Source organism: Eptatretus burgeri, chromosome 2 (genome assembly GCF_056783735.1).
Source record: "Eptatretus burgeri isolate ZD-2024b chromosome 2, Ebu_testis_v1, whole genome shotgun sequence".
Classification (NCBI taxonomy): domain Eukaryota; kingdom Metazoa; phylum Chordata; class Myxini; order Myxiniformes; family Myxinidae; genus Eptatretus; species Eptatretus burgeri.
In genome coordinates, this window is record NC_140962.1 from 4158836 (window position 1) to 4180085 (window position 21250).

Consider the following 21250-nt stretch of genomic DNA (forward strand, 5'->3'; position numbering starts at 1 on the left):
GGCCCGCGGAGTTGAGGCACCATCGCCGCTCCGCGTCTCATCACCAGACGGGTAGGCCCGACCCGGTCTCGGCCTCAGGCCCGCCTCATCCTTGAGGGTATTCTTTTCCTTGGTTTTGGGTATGTGTTGTCGGCGCCGTCTGTGAAGTAAAATTGTATAAGTGTTGCCGTGTGCTCGCGTAATCGGTATTAGATCTGCATTGTCGCATTTGCTTTTTGTGTAAATTGCATTGTGTTTTTCTTTTCTGTGTGCTTTTGGTGGAATTGTATATGTGCGCTTTCCGTTCATCGCGAATAAATGTGCTTTGTGTTGAACTGTTTCCCGCTTCGCTTCGTCATTTCTTTCATTGAATCCTCATCTTGCTTCACGTAAAGGGTTGGTAGTGGGCTGAATACGCCCGATAATTAATCGAACTGTCGAGGTCGACGATAACACCGCGCGGTTATCCCGATAGTACGGAACGGGTCGCTTAAGTGGCCCGTGTCCGAAGTCGACCTGCGGCGAGGTGCGATCGCCCGGTCTACCCTCCGCGTGGGTACTTAGGTAGGTCGAATTTGGCGAGCAACCCTATCCCACGCGGGGGCTGATTGGCTCGATCGCGGTGAGACCGAAAGGTCCACCCGTGACTGGTTCCCGGCGTTAGTCCGAGAGGGTCACGACTGGATTGTCCGTCCGGTGGGCGACGTGCCGCGATTCGAGTTACGTGGCCGTCGGCACGCCGGCGGGCGCGAATCCGTAACACTGGTGTCAGGTCGTGCGATACAAATCCATCGCCCTCCTCGCAGCACTGGTATCGGAGAACAGGAAAACGGGCTCTCCTGTCTCCAGCTAAATTCACGGGAATCGGTCCAGGGGTGAGAGAAGCGACCCCCGATTCCTTCCAAATTACAAGCGATTCAAATTAACCCTTCACGAGAAGCAAGATGGCGTCTCAAGGCGAGCGGGAGCCGGGGGTATTAGAAATGGATGTAGAATGTGTAGAATCCATGGTCCAGGATGGAATCCCCGAGCAGGAAATGTTGATTGTGCAGGAACACGGACTCGCCCAACTGAACCCAGAGCCCGAAATGGGTGCGGCAGCGGCCGCGGTGTATGACACCTCCCCTCCCCCTCTCCACCAAAACCCTTCCCTGACCCCTGCCGAAACGGCTCACCCAAGCGCACCCGACATGGCCCAGCTATTCACCATGCTGGCACAAATGAATGCGGAAATGACAGCGAAGATGAATGCGAACATGAACAAGCAAATGGACGAAGTAAAAACGAAGATGGATGCGAATACACAAAAATTGGATGCGAATACACAACAAATGAACGGAATGGAAACAAACATGAAGGAGGAAATGAAAAAGCTACGGGGTGAGACGCAGAACATGGGCCGATGCCTGCAGGCGGGCATGAAGGCCGTGACCAGGGAGATAGAAATGGCGACTCCACGTGGAGGAGCAAACGAGCTGGAAGGGGGTGCAACGGCTGACAGGCCCGCGGTGGAGGCGGGTAAAAAAATAATTCGGGGGGCGTGTTGGGCGAGGGTCGTGACAGAGGAATCGATGGTGGCCAAAAGGGAAAAATTAAATGGGGAGACCAAAACGTGTGAGACGAGACACGAAATGACGACAACGGAAATAATAGTTGAGACAAGGGAGGTAAAGGGTGAAGAGGTGACTGAGTTGGCAGTGACGGTAGCCGGGAAGGGAACGATAGAGGGAAGACTGCACGATGAAGACGGGGTAAGTGACGCACACACACACACGGAGGTAGTGGAGGATAATGGGGGTGAGCTGGTGGACTGGGTGGAGACCCAGTGCGAGCACCTGGATGGCCTCCTCCAGGAACGAGGGGAGGGAGTGTGCCCCCTTGAGGCGAGTCACGACCAGGTGAGTTCGGTCGTGCTTTGCGAGGTTGAGGGGACGAGTGCTGTGGACAGGTGCACGGAGAGCTTGGGGGGTATAGAGGCCCCGGAGACCCTTGTGGGGACACGAATCCCCAGTGTGGTTGTACCTGTGTGTGTGGTGCAAGGTGTGAGTGCGTCCCCGTGTGTGGAAGCGACCCCGTGTGTGAGTGGTGTGGTGGCGATGGTGCCGGAGTACGTGCTTCCCAGCACGCCGTGTGTGGATGAGGCACCGTGTGTGAGTGTCGCCGTGTGTGTGAATGAGGCACCGCGGGTGAGTGCCCTCGCGTGTGTGAGTAGTATGGTTTGTGTGAGTAGTGAGGCACGCGTGAGTGAACGGCCGTATGCAAGGGAGACCGTGTGTGTGAGAGAGCGGTATGTGAGGGAGATGTCGGTTGGCATGCGGGAGCACGCAGCCGCGTCTCCCGGTGTGAATGTGATGGAGTGGAGTGTGTGCGTCGTAACACGCAGGTGTGCGTGGGTTGAATGGCGACGACGAAGGCGACAGAGGAGAGAAAGCCGAGTAGCGGCTGTAGCTATTTCGGGGACCGTGCCGGGTTCACCCAGCAGTGAGCACGCGGTCCGTGCTGTGCAACGCACGAGACCGCCACGTGCTCGCTTGCGAGAGTGAAGTCCCGGTCCGGAAACGCACGTGGTGGATTTGCCGATCCCGCGGACGGACAAAGTTTAGGCAGGTAAACGGATTTGGACCGGACGGGTTCTCCACGCGATCGTGTGTGTTAAGCTCCGACGGGCAAAGCACATGTGTTCGCGTGGGGAACCCCTCGAGACGTGGGGCTTGTGTTTTTTTTATGCGCACGGTGACGCCATGGCTGCACGTGGGGTTGGAATCCGGCAGGAGGGGTATCTCTGCCGGATGGTACCGTCCAAGGAGGGACGAGGTACACGTGCAGCTGCATGACGTCACGGGCAGGTGTAAAGTGCGCGAGCTCTGAGTTGCCGCGCAGGTGCTGCGCATGAAAAAAAAAAAAAAACAAGCCTCACTTTCGGGTGCACAGGATTCCTGGGCAAGGGGTGGAAGACCCCCCTTGACCTGGGCACAGGAAGGAAACTAGTTAGGGGGAAGGGTTAGCTTAGTTAGACCGACTTCATGGGGCAGGGGTAAGTCCTCATGGAGTCCGTGGAATGGATTAGTTCGAGGGATTGTAGCCAGATTTAGGTTGGGAAATTGATTAATGGGATTATTTGGAGACAGTGACAGACAGTGAATGTGTAGAGGGGACGTAGTTTAGCTACGTAGTGTTAAAAGGAACGTGCTGTAGTTTAAGGGACGACGTGGGAGCACGAGTTAGTTAGGGGATGTAGTTAGAAGGATGGCAGAGTTCAGTGGTGTGTGTGTTGAAGAGTTGTTGGTGAGTGAATTGGAAGCATGTGCTTAGTGAGTGAGTGAGGCCAGCGGGTCTGTGTGTGTGGAGTGAATGGGGAATGCATGGTGCGATGAGTGATTGGGGGGAGGAGTGACTCCCGCCCAAGGGACCCCGGGGTCAGAGTAAAGTGAGTTAGCTGGGTTAGTCAAATTGAAAAATGGAGGTCGTTTTGTTGTTGGGAAAGTAGGCTCGAGACCCATTTGGAGGGGTGCAGGAGCCCTGTTGACGGGCTTGGGAGCGTGGCTGCGAAAGGTGAGTATCGCTGAGTGGGTACCCCGGGCACCAGGCTAGTCGGCCGTGGTAGGCCAAGGGCCCATGGGGGGCCGGGATAGAGTAGTGGGCACGGGTGCGCCTGCTTGGTGCGGGGGCCCGGAGCGCCATTGGCCGCGTGGGCAGTGTTGTGGGCACGGGTGACCCTCGGAAAGGGGCCCGGGAGGCCAGCCTGCCACGTGTGCGTTTCAGGGGAGGTGCCATGGGGGGCACTCCCCGGTGTTAGGGAGCTGGTAGGCTCGGAGGCAGTGTAGTGCCCGGGGGTGCCATAGCGGGAGATTCGGCAGAGGGTCGTGCCTGCCAAAGGGAGCCACGTGTCCCAGCCAGGAGACCGTGTGAGGGCACGGAGCGAAAATTGGGGGGGCGAGGCCCGAAATTGTGAGGACACCAACACAGGCGACGGGAATCTGGGTTTATAGAACCAATAGTTTAAGCAAGAGGCGCTTGTTGAAAGCCCCGGGGTAGTTTAACTGTTAAATGGATAGGGTAGATTAGGAGATGTACCCCTCCGCACCATCCATCCCCTCGCTCTCGTTGTGGGCCGCTGGACCCACTTTGGGTTAGATCGCCGAACTCTGGGGAGGCCATTCTGAGGCTTCGTTGGGCCTCGACACAGGACGTTAGCTCTCCCTTGTTCCCCTCCGGGAAGGGAACGTAGGGGTTGGGAGTAGGCTAGGTGACAGAATAGGTTAGCCGAACAAGGACGATAAAGGGGGTTAGGGGACGATTTATAGTGGGGGAGTAAAAATAAAAACAACAAAAAAAAAATTAAGTTGGGGCTAAATTGGGGTTTGACAAATTAAGGGAGTGGGTATGTACAGTGACAGGCAAAGGCGATAGGTTGGGAGGGAGACAGGTAGGTAGGTCCGAGCCCGCCTTCCAAGTGGCCAGCACCACCGCACTCCCTCCACCAACCTCCACGGAACGGCAAAGGCTGGCCAGCTTCATCTGCTGGCTGTGTTACTGCAAGGCCTGTGCCGGCCCACTTCATCTGCCGGCTGGCTGTTTTTCTTCAAGGCCTGTGCCGGCCCACTTCATCGGCAGCTGTTGTGTTGCTGCAAGGCCTGTGCCGGCCGGATCATCTGCAGCTGTGGTACTTCAAGGCCTGTGCCGGCCAGTTCATCTGCTGGCTGTGTTTGCCTGCAGCGGCCTTCTTCTGCGGGCTGTGTTGCCTGCACCTTTGCCATGCCATGCCCACTGCCCATGTTCACCAGCCCCGTTCAAATTTTGCTTTGCCCCCCCCTGTTCATTTCCATGTGCGCCAGGATCAAGGCAACAGTTTGCAAGCTGCGAGAACTGCCCTGTTGGCAGCTACAACACGGGCCTGCAGTGGCAGCCCGTGCACCGTGTTTTGCGTCCATCCATTCATCCATTCATTCGTTGTGCTCATTGCGTGTGCCACTTGAGCTGGCACGGAGACTGCGTTTGTGCAGCCCATGCACCGTTGTGGTTCACTGCGTTCAGTTCAAAAAGGAAGGCCTTGGACTGCGTGTGAGCAGCCAGCCACGTTCCCTGTCACCTGCATTGTTTTGAGCCAGAGACTGCATGCGAGCAGCCTGGCTCCCTGCTAACTGTTTTCTTTTGCAGAGTTCAGTGATCCTGGGCCATGGTTTAGTGTAAAATTTGTAAGTTAAGGTAAGATGTACTGTAAATATGAGTGCGCCCCCGGCATGTTTGTCCTAGCGCCGGCAATTTTATTTAAGTCGTCCGTGTGAGTGAGTTTGTTTAGGTAGTTACGCAGCCCTCAGGTTATTTATTTTGGGGACACGAATACCATGAATGTCGCACTCAGGGATCCGTAGGTAAAATGTACTAGGGGAAAACTACACATGATGGCACACGAAAATTTGACGACTCGGGACGAGTCTGTAAAAAGGGGAGGGGGTAGTGTTGTGGTTACCAAATTCGCAAACCACCATTCAGGTCCCTTAGGTGAGGTATCTCGGTAAGTACATGTGTAGTTAGGCCCAAACCCGTTGTCTAGTGGGAATACATGTCATTTATGCGTGCTGCGACTCTTCAGGATAGCCGTTTTTCTTTTACTATCTTTAATTTGGACCAACCGCCATTGTTACCACCACCGACCACCACATCAACCACCCACCGCCACGACCTTCACGTCACACCTCGCAACCGTCGCATCGCCACCGTTCTTGCGCCGCTTGTGGGTACCGGTGTTGGACTCGTGCAGGGCGCGCGCCGAACAGCGTGTACAAAACCACGGATTTTCCACTTCAAAAACGGATCAAAAACGACACGCCCACTTTTGTTCCGTCCAATCGGTGAGCAAGGGGCGATTTGGCCCCGCCCCCAGGGCGTTGGAGGGTGATCGATATATGCAAATTTATGGATCAAAAAGCATTCACGCCCACTTTTTCTCGGGCCAATGGGGAGCGAGGTGAAAGGTCGAAGGGAGAGGGTCAAAGATGAGAAGGCGAAGCCACGGGGCTTATAAAAGCGACCGCGTTCGTCAGTCAAGTCGGAACAGAGAGTTAAGACTTCGCGGGCGGTGGAGTTGGGAAGAAGGAGCAAAAAGGAGCTGGTCGCCGTCGTGTGCGTTGGAGTCGGAGCGGAGGGGACGGAGCTGTGGAGAGGCGGCGAGGGCAGACGAGGGGTGCTCGCGTCGTGCAGGGAGCTGCACCCCAGGGAGGCCGACAGCGCGACCTGGCCGAGGTGGAGACGCTCGTCGCGGGACTCGAGGCAGAATAGGAATCCTCTATACCCCGAGCATCAGCAACCCCCTCCTGTTTCCCCCCGCGCTGAGATAGTGCGACCAAGGGGGCCCCTTTCCCACCCCCTACCAGACACTGTCCGCGAGGCCCGCGGAGTTGAGGCACCATCGCCGCTCCGCGTCTCATCACCAGACGGGTAGGCCCGACCCGGTCTCGGCCTCAGGCCCGCCTCATCCTTGAGGGTATTCTTTTCCTTGGTTTTGGGTATGTGTTGTCGGCGCCGTCTGTGAAGTAAAATTGTATAAGTGTTGCCGTGTGCTCGCGTAATCGGTATTAGATCTGCATTGTCGCATTTGCTTTTTGTGTAAATTGCATTGTGTTTTTCTTTTCTATGTGCTTTTGGTGGAATTGTATATGTGCGCTTTCCGTTCATCGCGAATAAATGTGCTTTGTGTTGAACTGTTTCCCGCTTCGCTTCGTCATTTCTTTCATTGAATCCTCATCTTGCTTCACGTAAAGGGTTGGTAGTGGGCTGAATACGCCCGATAATTAATCGAACCGTCGAGGTCGACGATAACACCGCTCGGTTATCCCGATAGTACGGAACGGGTCGCTTAAGTGGCCCGTGTCCGAAGTCGACCTGCGGCGAGGTGCGATCGCCCGGTCTACCCTCCGCGTGGGTACTTAGGTAGGTCGAATTTGGCGAGCAACCCTATCCCACGCGGGGGCTGATTGGCTCGATCGCGGTGAGACCGAAAGGTCCACCCGTGACTGGTTCCCGGCGTTAGTCCGAGAGGGTCACGACTGGATTGTCCGTCCGGTGGGCGACGTGCCGCGATTCGAGTTACGTGGCCGTCAGCATGCCGGCGGGCGCGAATCCGTAACAGTATGTATCTTGGTAGAGGATACTATAAACCTAAGAGACAAACGGGTGTCGGACATCAATTTAGAGGATATGGGATAATTGATACTCTAATCGGTGTTGGTTCAACTATTCTTAAACATAAAGACCTAATTGGTTCAACTGTTTCTGCTGTGGGAAATGTCGCAGGTGCTGTAAAGAGCATAAAAGATGCCCAAGAGGAATCTCATAAATTACAAGCAATTAAAGAAATTAAGAAAGGCAAAACTCAGTTGTCCCCCCAAGAACGACAGAAAATAATTCAAATACTTGGGTCGGGGTTTCAAAAGTTTTAACATCTTTTTTTCCCAAATAAATACAAGTATGGAAACAATTGATAGTATCTATGATTTGATGACACCATTGTCATCTCAAACTCCACTAAAAAAGAAGATTACTTCAAGGTAAATGCAATAACTGGAACAGACTGGAATGCAAATGGTACAAAAAGTTTTGAAATAATCAACAAACCTATTTGAATCTATCCGAAAGTTTCTTGTTGTGTAAATTTAAATTCACTAAGGCTGGGAATAACACAAACGCTACACTCGTAAATGATTTCTTCTGGAAAATGTTTGATCGTGTGCGTTTGTACATTGGAACACAAGAAGTTGAAGTGGTTGATTATGTCTCTGCTGTATCTGAAATGATGAAATTTACACTATATACATTCAGCGATAGAATGGAAAAGGGGGCTGTCGAAGGTTTTATTCCTGATATGTAAACGGGAACAACCACAGACCCTGGATATACTCAAAGGAAAGGAACGTATACTGATGATACAAAAGCAGTTAATAGTTTTATTGTGGCAGTTCCTCTTCAAGGTATATTTGGATTTTGTGATCATGAGAAAGTTCTGCATGGTCTTAAAATTAAATTTCAACTACAAAGGAATGATAATGAAAATAGATTACTTTTTGGTGTTGGTAGTGCTTTTGGTGAGCAGAATAAATTTGTAATTGATGAAATGAGTTGGTATATTAGTGAATATACTCCTAATCTTAAAACAGAAGAGATGTTGAATAGAAGACTTAACTCAAAGAAACCACTCAGTGTATCATACCTCAAAAGAAGATGTCAACACGTTAAACTAAACCAAACCACTTACATGTGGAATTTGGGTGTTCTGGAAGGAAAGCCACGATATCTGTGGATCATTTTTTTAAAAACCAGATGGCGATACTGCTACTGATAAGAATAATGTATTGAGTGATAATGCGAAGGTAAAACAACTTCATGTTTCTATTGATCTTGGTTTTTCAAACCCGGGGGCGTGACCCCAAATGGGGTCGCCGAGCAAATTTTGTGGGCTCGCGGGCATCCGCTCGCAGTGAAAAAAAATTGTCTATTTTCGATCGGTGTTCGCTTTTACGGGATGTAATATAAACGGTTCGTTCAAAGTATGGGAACCGGCGCAACATGACGCTTGGAATGGGATCCAGCCGATGCACCGGCTCGCTGAAGGGCGGTTCATTTTGGCGGGAAATTCGTGGTTTGATCGACGGCCTCTCAGACTCAGACTCTGACTCTATCATTAACGTCTATTCACGTCTCCACGTACGACTCGAGACCTTATTTGTGATGGCAGCACCAGCCACCAGCAAATCTCAACAACGTTCTTACCAGGATAAATGTCTCGACCTTGGATTTTATTACGTGGTGGATAAAAGTGGGGCACAGAGGCCTCAGTGTGATTTGTTTCGAAGTGCTTTCTATGGAGTCTGAAACAAAATAAGTTGCAGAGGCATTTCACTACAAAACATGCACCTTATCAGGATAAGGAGAGAGCGTTCTTTGAGAGGAACCTTCTTGCACTCAAGAATACGCGTCTTGACGGAGAGGGTGCATGCCATCAGACCAATTATTGGGCATGAGAGGCCTCGTATCGAGTTGCCAAGACTAAAAAGTCTCACTCCATTGCGGAAGAACTCGTGCTGCCATGTGCAAAGGACATGGTATCTCTGGTGGTTGGGGAGGAAGCGGCAAAGAAACTGGCAGTTTTAGCCCTCTCTGACAACACCATCCAACGCAGAATTGAAGATACGAGTCTGGATGTAACGGCTCAGGTCGTACAGAAGATCAAGGAATCGCCGTGGCACACCATACAGTTGGGCGAGTCCACTGATATCGCATAGTACGCGCAACTCATCGTTTGGGTCCGCTTCATCAAGGCTGATAACTTTGGCGATGAGCCTCTGCTCATCAAACCATTGGAGGCTACCACCAAAGGCGAGGACATTTTTGGGAAAGTAGAGCAGTTTTATCATGACCATGATCTGGACTTCGGAAAGTTGCTCGGTTCTACAACAGACAGCGCGCCAGCAATGTTAGGAGTGCGTTCTGGATTCAAGGCTAAATTGCTTGAGGTGGCTCCTCAGACCTCCATGGTACACTGCATGATTCACCCAGAAGCACTCGTCTCTCGTACTTTGCCAGAAACCTTGCAGAGCATGCTCTCAGAAGTCGTAAAAATGATGAATCTCATCAAATCGAGCACCCTCAACACTAGGTCATTCAGGCTATTCTGCCAGGAGATGGACGCCGACCATAAGAATTTACTATTCTACACTCGTGTCAGATGGTTATCTTGAGGAAACCTTCTTCTGCGCGTTTACGAGCTCAAAGATGAAGTGAAGGAGTTCCTACGCACACAAGGGAGAACGGCATGGGTAGCGTTGCTGTGTCGGACTCTTGGCTGTCAGAACTGTGCTGTCTCGTTGACATCTTTGAACGTCTCAATGTCCTCAACTGCTCCCTCCAAGGCAAAGACGCCAACCTCATGATTTTAAAAGACAAAATGAGCGGATTTATGGCGACTCTAAAATTACTGGCAGACAAAGCAGCTGTTAAGCGCTTCATCCTTTTCCCCCGTCTGGTGGAGCATCTAACGACCTGCGAGTACGATGATACTGAGCTCGACAGTCTTTCTCAGGAGATAGCACGTCACCTTCGGTCGCTCATTGAACAGTTCGAGCACTATTTCTCTGAGCTGGATGTGCAGTCCTTTTCTGTGGTTCGGGACCCTTTCATGGCTCCACTGGACTCGATTGCTGATGAAGATGATACAGCACAGGAAGAGCTTGTACAGTTCCAGCAGGATTCAGGAGCGCAGGCTCTTGCACGGATGAATTCGTTGTCGACATTCTTGTACAAAATGCTGCCGTCGTACCCGACCCTGTCACGGCGCGTCATTAAGGTTCTCATGCCATATCCTTCATCATACTTTTGTGAGCAGTCGTTCTCCACCATGGTGGTGATGAAAACAAAGTACAGAAATTGCCGAGAAATGGAGCATGATATGATCCTGGCATTGTCATCTACTTCTCCACGAATAGAGAAGTCGGTTTCTGAAAAACAGGCTCATCCTTCTCACTGATATATCTAAATGTCATTCGGACTAAACTTCTGAAACATGAAACTGTACTATTTGGATACTGTCGGCTATTCTCCGTTTACTCGTCTATGAAAACATGATGATGGTGAATAAAGTAAACAGTAAAAGTTCTTGTGTCATATGAAATCTTGTCTGGTATATCATGAATTGGGTTTTGAATCTTTTGGGTCGCGCGATGTAGAGAGGTTCTGAAATTGGGTCACCACTAAAAAAAAGTTTGAAAACCACTGCTCTGGATGGAACATTTTATCCACGAGATAGATTGGAAATTAATTGTGGAAAAAATGATTATGCTGAAGCATACAAGTCTTACCAAAAAGTGTGTGAAAGTAATGGAAATAAAGAACCTATTTTGGATATGACAGCATTTAAAAGTTTGTATACAATCTATGCGTTTGACCTGAGTGCTCAAAAGGCAACTATAAAGTTTAATCGAGTGGATACTTCCCAATACATTGAAAGAGGAGAGAGAGTGAAGAAGTTGATGCATATTGTTTGCTTTTGGAAGAAACAGAATTACAGATTAATACATAATTTTTTGTTAAATAAATGAGTGGCAAAGTACCAACTGGGGTATATGTTAATCAAATCAATCTTCATAAACTATCATCTTGTGTTCAAAATCAAAAGCCTTGTAGGATTAACGTTAATACAATTCAGAGAAAAGGAGCAGTAAGAATTGATGTTTTGCTCAAAAGAGAACAGGTTAAAATCTTGAACGATACTGGCTCACTTAAAATTAAAATGACAAAACCAATGTTGAAAAAATATTCAATAAGAGAGACGAATGGAGGATTTCTCCCATTTCTAATTCCTTTATTTGCTGGTTTAAGTGCGGTTGGAGCATTGACGGGTGGTATTTCAACAGCAGTGAAAACTGCCAACGAAAGGAAGGCTCAACTCTGGGCTCAAAAATAATTGGAAAGGCATAACAAAGAGTTGGAGAAACAAATTAGTGGAAGTGGTGTAATTGTAGATTTTGCTGAAAAGCTTGAAGTTCTGCCTGATAAAGCGAGATTGTTAGTTGGAGATATGCTTTCTTCGATCGCACAAGCAGGTGTAAAATTAACCAAAAGAGGTAATGGATTATATCTTTCTAATAAATAAATGAGCATTGATGAGTGGTTTAAATAATTTGGAAAGAATACAACATCAAATTTACAACTTATCAAATATTGTAAGAAATTAAAAATTCATAATGTGTTTATTTGTATGAGAGATGAATTAACAAATGTGCCTAAACATACAAAGAATATTATTATGAACTTAGAAGATAATAATGGGAACGGTTCTCATTGGCTTTGTATTTTTAATAGTCAAGACAAATATTATTTTGATAGTTTTGGTCTTCCACCACCTGTTGAAGTCATAAAATTCTTACAGAATGGTGTTTATCAAACATTTCAAGTCCAAGAATTAAATTCCAAGTATTGTGGTCAATTATGTCTTTATGTGTTATTTCAACTCAACAAAAATAATTTTTTTATGATATTTTTAATCTAATATAAATGACTTATGTTGGTAAAGATGGTTCTATCTTTGGTGTATCCCAATAACTGGATATTGATTTATCAAATTAATACACAAAGGCACAGGCTGAACGACATAAATATAATATAACCAAAAATATTTATATGAAAAATGCTTATGAATTAAAAAATTATTCAAGCCTGACTGACGCGAATGACTTGGTAAGATTAAGTGATTTATCACAATATATATGTGTGTGTGTATATATATATATATATATATATATATATATATATATATATATATATATATATATATATATATATATATATATATATATATATATATATCCTTAAATAAAACGGCCGTGTATTCCAAAGATACAGAAGTGTTGATTTTATCACAAGGTCATACAGAATTCACAGTTTGAATTAAAATAATTTTTTATAAAGAAGGGCGTATCGTTTGTATGAGAATAGACCAATGAGAGTATGATATGAATGATTTAGGGTATAATTGGTCATTTAAAATTGACCTAAAAGACCTCGAACAATTAAATCAGTCTCGTAAGGAAGAATATTATCCACTTGGTATCGAGAATGAGTTTTGTGGAGCCACGATTCGTAAACAACAAATTAAAGAATTTAATAATGGTAAATATAATAATGGTTTTGCCTGAGTTTATATCATGAAAACAGAAAAAAACAGGATTATATATAATAAGTAAGGAAATTCAAAATTATTTAACTATGGGAAGATGGGGAGGTGTTTCGTGTCATAATATTATTTTGATATATATTTCTAATACATAAATAACGGCAAGAAGGCTTCAAGAAAATTATCATTTCTGTGTCCAAGCATACCTTCAAGAAAAGGGTATTCGGTATTTTAATAAATATGTTCTACAACATAAGAATGAGGTATTTTCAATAAAAAATTGGCTTTATACTGATGTTGATAAACCGACAACTTTAGATTTAATTAGAATGTTAAATAATGACAAAATTATAAAGTTAAGAAAACGTAAGGCTCTTTTAGAAATTCAAAAGAAATTTTATTTGTTTCCTGTTGTAAAAAAAAATATTTTGGATACAGGAATAACAAGAAATCCCGATGAATATATGTATGATGTTCTATGGGGTGTAAGTGATTCAAGGATAGTAAGGTTTGTGGAAGGAGTTTAAGAAGAGAGGAGAGAAGGAGGAGAGGGAGAAGAGGGAGAAGAAAGAGAAGGAGGAAAGAGAGGAGTGAGAAGAGAGAGAAGGAGAAGAGAGGGAAGAGAGAGGAGGAGAGGGAGGAAAGAGCGAGAATGAATAAATATGGAAACCAGTGAGATTACAAAAACATTGGGGGTATTACAGAAAATAACTCAACCCACCGAGGAGGAAAACAAAGAATTGACAAGTCTATTAGCAATATTTTCGACAAGACTATTGACATCGGCAAGATGTTGATTTTAATTAAAGTGTTTCATTTTTTTCTTAAATAAATGGAGGAGAGAGTGAAGGCATTTCTAAGGATTCTTTATGTTTTAAAAATTAAGATTCAAATGTGAATGTTGGAAACTAAAAAGGTTTTCGCACTCTGTAGGAATTTTTCTCATAAATAAATGAGTTATTGTCTCAAATGTAAAAAGAAAACTAATACTAAAAATATTTCATATTTTAAAAGTAAAAATAACAGGGTTATACAAAAAGGTACATGTTCGGTTTGTGTGGTTCAAAAAAAAATCAATTTATCTCCAAACACAAACTCGGAGGAGATATACAAAAGTTTTTCTCAGGAAGTAAATTTACAACTACTGGAATACCAGGGGAATTACATCTACCAGGGTATTCTTTCTGAGGTCCAGGCACAAACTTGGATAAAAGATTAGATGAGGCAGACAATCCTAAATCATGGAGTAAGCCCATCAATAGGGTTGATGAAGTGTGCATGAGACACGATATTGATTATGGGAATACCACAACTTTGGAAGAAAAGCATGAAGCCGATAGAGAAATGTTGTATAATTTGTCTCTGACACAAAATCCAACCTTGAGAGAAAAAGTTGATAGGTTCATCGTGAAGAAGATGATCAGTGCTAAATTGAAACTTGGGCTTGGGAATTCAAAAAACTTATAGGCTCTAATGATGTCATTAAGACTGAAGAGCAATTAGCTGATGAATTACATAAACCAATATTCACAAAGTTTCGTAGAAGGAAGGTTTATTCCAAGGAAGTTGATTATATCTGGTCTGCTGATTTGATTGAACTCAATAATGATAAGGGGTACAAGTATGCTTTAACTGTTATTGATTTGAGGAGTAGATACGCTTGGGTTGTCCCTTTAAAAAACAAAACAGGTAATACTCTTATGATAGCCTTTCAACAGATATCTAATAAAAGTAAGAGAAAAGTGAAAAAAATTGTGGACTGATGAGGGTGGGGAGTTTTATAACAAGACATTTATGAATTATCTAAAAAATAACAGCATTACATTATACAGTACCTTTAATGAAGGAAAGGCGTTGTTATTGAACGTTTTAATCGTACCTTCGAAGAGACACTATATAAAAAATTCACACAACTCGGTTCACAACAATGGTCATCTTTTATTCAGGATATTGTGGATAAGTATAATGACACGATTCACACGTCAACGAATATGAAACCATCAGAAACATTTGCAAAATTAAAATATGAAAAAGAGATTAATGTCAGAAAACCTAAGTTCAAAGTTGGTGATATCGTAAGAATATATAGGTGGAAATCTTATTTTGAAAAGGGTTATATTAAACGATGGACGTACGAACTTTTTAAAATTGTTGATGTAATAGATACGGTTCCTTGGACTTATAAGATATATGATTTAGAAGGGGAAGAGATTTTAGGTTCATTTTATTCACAGGAATTACAAAAGACAAAACGAAGCAGATAATACCCATGGGAGCAATGGGTTGACGCTTCACTCCCTCCTACTATACACCGTTGTGGACACTTGAGGGCCAAGTCCGAGGTGTATAACAGTATATAATGTGTGTGCAATGGGAGCAATGGGTTGGCGCTTCACTCCCTCCTACTATACACCGTTGTGGACACTCGAGGGCCAAGTCCGAGGTGTATAACAGTATATAATGTGTCTGCAATGGGTTGGCGCTTCACTCACTTCTACTATATACCGTTGTGGACACTCGAGGGCCAAGTCCGAGGTGTATAACAGTATATAATGTGTGTGCAATGGGTTGGCGCTTCACTCACTTCTACTATACACCATTGTGGACACTCGAGAGCCAAGTCCGAGGTGTATAACAGGTGGCATCTGACGTATATAATGTGTGTCAAGGGGGGACTTTCTTGGATCTATGAACCCAAAACACAGAATCCTCAACTGAATAGTCAAGGCTTAACGTGTGCGTGTGCGTGCGTGTGTGTGTGTGTGTCCTCACATTCAAAATCTCAACCCTCACATTGAAAATATCAACCCTCGCCCAACACAGTCTTTTTTTTTTTCAATACGTATTTCAACAATATATATTTTTTATGTTTTTTTTTTTCTCTTCTTACAATTCTGTCTTTTAAGACTTTCAGGTTTGATGAAGTAGAAGGGTAGAGTAAGCCCGCACTTTCTTCCCAGAACTAACAATATATATTTTTAATGTTTTTTTTCTCTTCTTCCAATTCTGTCTTGTAAGGCTTTCAGGTTTGATGAAGTAGAAACGGGGAGTAAGAACTTTCTTGATATTGCTCTCATCAAGCACCATCCAACAAAGAACTACATCAATAGGTTTAGATCCCAGAGTGGTAGCATTTCAAGTCTCCAAAATAAACCCAACTTTCCAAGTCTCCAAGGTATAACCACATTCCTGTTGAGTTTCCAAGATACGTATTACATTGTGAGTTATCAAGCCAGAACCCACATTTCAAGTCTCCAAAAATATAACCATCTATCCAAGACTCCAAGGTAGAATCACAATTTCCAGAAATATTGTGGGTTTCGGTGATAGATCTCACATAGTCTAACTGTGGATCATCAAGGAAAACTCCATTTTTTCCAATTTTTATGGGTTTCAGTGATAGATCTCACATAGTACAAGTGTGGATCATCAAGGAAAACTCCATTTTTCCAATTTTTATGGGTTTCAGTGATTGATCTCACATAGTATAACTGTGGATCATCAAGGAAAACTCAATTTTTCCAATTTTTATGGGTTTCAGTGATAGATCTCACATAGTATAACTGTGGATCATCAAGGAAAACTACATTTTTCCAATTTTTTGGGCTTTCAGTGATAGATCTCACATAGTACAAGTGTGGATCATCAAGGAAGACTCCATTTTTCCAATTTTTATGGCTTTCGGTGATAGATCTCACATAGTATAACTGTAGATCATCAAGGAAAACTCCATTTTTCCAATTTTTATGGCTTTCAGTGATAGATCTCACATAGTACAAGTGTGGATCATCAAGGAAAACTCCAATTTTCAAAATGTCTGAAATTTGTGAGACTCCAAGGTAAAACTTGTGTATTCTGGCTCATCAAGGTATAACTTGTTCAGTGGGTATTGTCTTGATAACTCGCAATGAGTACTATTGCTGTAAAACTCTTTTTCAGGATTTTGCTGGTCTCCAAGGTATAACTCTCCTGTTGGGTCATCAAGGACAAGCTCGTTCTGTGGGTCTTGGTTGCTCATAAGGTCTTCAACCAAGCCAATAATTTCGCCCCAAGTTGTAGCAAAAGCAGTGTTTTCATTTCGTATTTCAGATACAATTTCCTGTGAGAGAAAATAATAATGTATTAATTAAGTGATTTAATTATTAAATGAGTCTATGCTTCAATCAAAGTTTGAAAATAGGAAAATAAAATCTTACCGCAACAGATAAGAGGTTTGAATCCAGTTCATCAACTTGAAGGTTTAGTTCCATACAAGTAGTAGAACTCCAAGCAAAATCATCCCACTCAAGGTCGAGCTCGTTCTGTGGGTCTTGGTCGCTCACAAGGTCTTCAACCAAGCCAACAATTTCACCCCAAGTTGTGACAAAATCGTTATTTTCAGATACTATTTCCTGTGAGAGAAAATAATAATGTATTAATTAAGTGATTTAATTATTAAATGAGTCCATGCTAAAATCAAACTGAAAATAGGAAAATAAAATCTTACCGCAATAGATGAGAGGTTTGAATCCAGTTCATCAACTTGAAGGTTTAGTTCCATACAAGTAGTAAAACTCCAAGGAACCCCAAAGTCATCCCACTCAAGCTCAGCGCAGCAGTCCATTGTTTGTAAAAAATGTTTAAAATGGAGTCTGGGCTTCAAGCTTTTATACAGTAAGACTGGTGGGTGTGGTTTCCTTTGGAAATTCCCTGGGCAAGCCCAGGCAAGCCTTCGTTGGGAAATTTTTCAAAACCATAACATTCTAGAATTTTCTAGCGATTTCTTTGTGAGTCAGAGATGAACTGGAAATGATGTAAGAGTAGGCGGGGCTTAGCAAAACTAGGCGTGGCTTATGAAAAATACCTCACGAAAAGTGGGTGGGGCTAAGAAAAGTGGGCGTGGCTTAGGAAACGTGGGCGTGGCTTATTAAAACACCTCATGAAGAGTGGGCGTTTCTTATGGAAAGTGGGCGTGGCTTATGAAAAGTGGTCGTGGCTCAGCAAAACAATCTGAGGCTCAGGAGGTGGTCAAACAAGAGCATTAAGAGAAGTTTATCATTTCGTAATGGCACAAAAGGGGTATCTTAAAAAATATAAAGATTCAAATGTTTTATTTTTAAATATTTTAGATGGGGATTATTGTGCAAAGAAAATATTTCAGATATTTCTTTAGAATCACCTTTAACAAATCACATTACCACTTTACTACTTGAACAAATCTTTATCTTATTACATTGGTTATTTGAAAAGAGTGCCCCAAGGTTAAAAGGGGAGACAAATAAATATGCCTTGGGATAAAAAGGGGGTTTATTTTTAGGGGAAAAAAAAATGAATCGCTGAAAATCCCCCATTCACTTACATGGGGAAAAGTGAGCCAGAATCAGTATATTCACCCTACTAGGGTGGTGGGTTTGGATCCTCGGATCCTAGGATCCTGGGTTCAAATCCCGCTCAGCTGTTGAATTAATGCCAGGTGGGGTGAACTCTGCCTGTCATCCATCCGAGGTCGGCAAAATGAGTGCCAGCATGCTGGTATACTGTGTCGGAGTGGCGACCTGTCCAGGATTGTGCCCAATAGCCAAGGAGACTGCTTAGGCAGCACCAACGCTCTGCACAGAGTATGGTCCCAATCTCCTCCTCCTCCTCCTCCTCCTCCTCCTCCTCCTCCTCCTGGAATGTCCTCTCCCTAAGAGAGGATGATCACCTGTCTCTGTTATCATCTCAGCTCAAGCGTTTGAACACAGGTATTGCAGCACTCTTTGAGATTCAGAGACCGGATTGCGGCAAGATCATGGCGGGTGGTTACACCTACTATTGGTCTGGTCACTCTGAGGGTTACTATGCCCAAGAAGTTGCTGTAGCTGTGTCCAATAAACTGACTCCAATAATAATTGAGGTAACACCGGTCAACGAGCATATTATGAGATGAAGGATTCGTCACTCCTTTGGTATCACTTCCCTGGTCTCTGTACATTCTCCGACTGAGGCGAGTGAACTCACTGTGAAGGACGAATTTTATGCCACGCTGGAGTCTGTGGTTGATCAGTACCCCAGGCGAGATACTCTTCTTGTCTTGGGGAATTTCAATGCATCGACTGGAACAGATAGGGATGGTTGCATCGACTGGAACTGAAAGCCATGAGACGTCTGTTGGTCCCCATGGGTCTGGAACTGTGAACCAGAACAGCACGAAGTTCCTTGACTTTGCAAGAAGTCTTGGACTCGTGGTGTATGGTTCATGATGTCAATGCCCTCAGGGTCATCGCTGGACTTGATATTCCAATGCTGGTGGTGTGGCAAAGGAGATTGACCATGTGCTCATGGATGTTTGCTAGAGGATGATCCAGAACTGCAGGGTCTACCAGAGTGCTCAGTTCCTCAGGCTTGTTGTTGCAACTCTGAAGTTGAAGTTTAAATCTAGGAGAATGGCCAGGGACCATCCCAGCCATCCCAGCCAGGGCTGGATGATGGCAAGGTCAAGGATTTGAGGGCAGCTGATGAGTTTGCAAACAGGCGGGTCTGGGTACTTTGCGGAATCCTGAAAAGTTGTTAAGTACCTTCAAGACCACCATCCTCAATGTTGGCAGTGGATGTCTTGGAACTCACCAAAGGGTGAAGAAGAATTTTGTCTTACTTAGTACTTAGAAAAAAGAAGAATTACTGCAGTTAGAGTGGAAGGTGGTGGGCTCTTGACAGGAGTCTGAAGTGAAGGCCCGCTGGGCTGGTTACTTTGAACAGCTGTTCAAAGTGCATCAAGGGGTGTTATTATCCTTATCGCTGACCCTCCAATCAACTGGGATCCACCTTCATTTGTGGAAAAACAGGCTGCCGTGAACCAGTTTATGTGGGGTAATGCCCCAGGTATCTGTGGCACCCATGCTGAACTTCTCAAGGCTGGTGGAAATGCTGCACTCATGTCGTTGCATGCAGTTCTGCACTCTGCCTGGAACACAGGCATCATCCCAACTGTCTGGATGAGGGGCCTTGTTGTCCCTCTCTGGAAAGGGAAGGGGATCGCCAAGACTTCAACAACCACCGCGGGGTGACGCTGCCTTCAGTGCCAGGCAAGGTCTTTGCTCTGATAATTATTGATAGAGTTCGCCACCATCTGATTGAACATCAGCACCCAGAGCAGTCAGGTTTCACACCAAAGAGGTAAACAATTGACCGTATGCTTGCCCTCCGGGTCCTCACTGAACGCAGAGTTTCGTTTCGGCAGGGGCTGCTCGCAGCCTATGTTGATCTCTGCAAAGCGTTTTATTCAGTGAATCGGGATGCCCTCTGGAGGATTCTTAGTCTTCATGGGGTACCACCAAAACTGATCACTCAAGTCTAAACTATACTCTGGCACTGAGTGCTGTGAAATGTAGTGATTCCATCTCCGACTTGTGTCCAGTTGTTACTGGAGTTCATCAGGGGTGTGTACTGACCCCCACAATTTTCAGCACTTTGTATGGACTGGATTCTGGGGAGGATGTCAGAGAGATCAGTCTGCGGTGCATCGTTTAGTAATGTTAAGATCTCTGATCTTGATTTCACAGGTGATGCAGTCATCTTTGCGAAGACTCTACATATCCTTTTGGGGGCCCTCGAGTTGCTGAATGAGGAGTTGGAGCCACTGGGATTACAGGTTTCCTGCGTCAAAACGAAGATCCTGCTTTCAATGACATCTTGGATGCTGCTGTCCTGTCTGTACCTGTTTGTGGTGAGGATGTTGAGGTCACAGAGAGATTCACTTACCTTGGCAGTGATATTCATGTCTCTGCTGGCTGTGTGAGCGTGAGCCAGAGGTCAATAAATGTCTGGGTCGTGCCTGGGGAGACATTGATTCACTGGATCATGGGGTATGGCGCTGTCGGTACCTGTGCAGGAGGACCAAAATCCGAGTCCTCAGGGCATTGGTGCTTCCAGTCTTGCTTTGCGGATGTGACTTCGACTCTGACTAGGGATCTGAGACAGAGACTGAATTCCTTTGGTACCAGGTCTCTTCGGAGAATCCTCATGTATTGCTGGTTGTACTTTCTGTCCAACAAGCGATTGCTAAGAAAGACTCAAATGAGATTTGTACTGACCTGAGAGAGACTGACCTGACCTTGTAACCTGCTACGTCATCATGCTTTATTTCCTGTCGTGCCTCAGCCAAGAACGTATTGGATATAAACTGCCAAGAAGAAAGAACAAGGATCGATGGGGAGCCAAAGGAGAGAAGCAAGGAAGAATGAAGAGTTGGTAAAGCAGGAGGATCTGAAAACAAACTGGCAGGTGGTTGTTTTGGCAGAATTCGAGATGGCATTGCTTCATCGAGCAGACAGTGGAAAGTGATTGCAGAACAAGGCAAAAGGCGATAAGTACGGGATGTGAAATATTGTGGAAGCCGGAGACAGGGAGATCATGAGACAGATTTAGCGAATATTGTGGAGGAATAAGTGGCAGTGTCTGCCTGTTCGTTGTATATGAGGAGTAGGGGAGAGGTCGGATTATGGATCTCACTCAGTTTGTGCACATGGGAGAGCATTTCAGATCGTGTTATGGAATGCTGCAGAAAAGTGAGGAAGGATCGGAGTGAATATGATGTTTCATCTTGCCGATTAAGCCTGTTTGGTTTCATTGCCCCCTCTGTTGGTTGGT

At 45.1% G+C, this 21250-nt stretch overlaps 1 protein-coding gene across 3 annotated transcripts in view; it reads left to right on the forward strand.

The window, feature by feature from the left end:
* The window catches only part of ABCF1 (ATP binding cassette subfamily F member 1), a 130890-nt gene that overhangs the window by 78491 nt on the left and 31149 nt on the right, over positions 1-21250 (forward strand). The gene's annotated exons all lie outside the window — the stretch shown is intronic.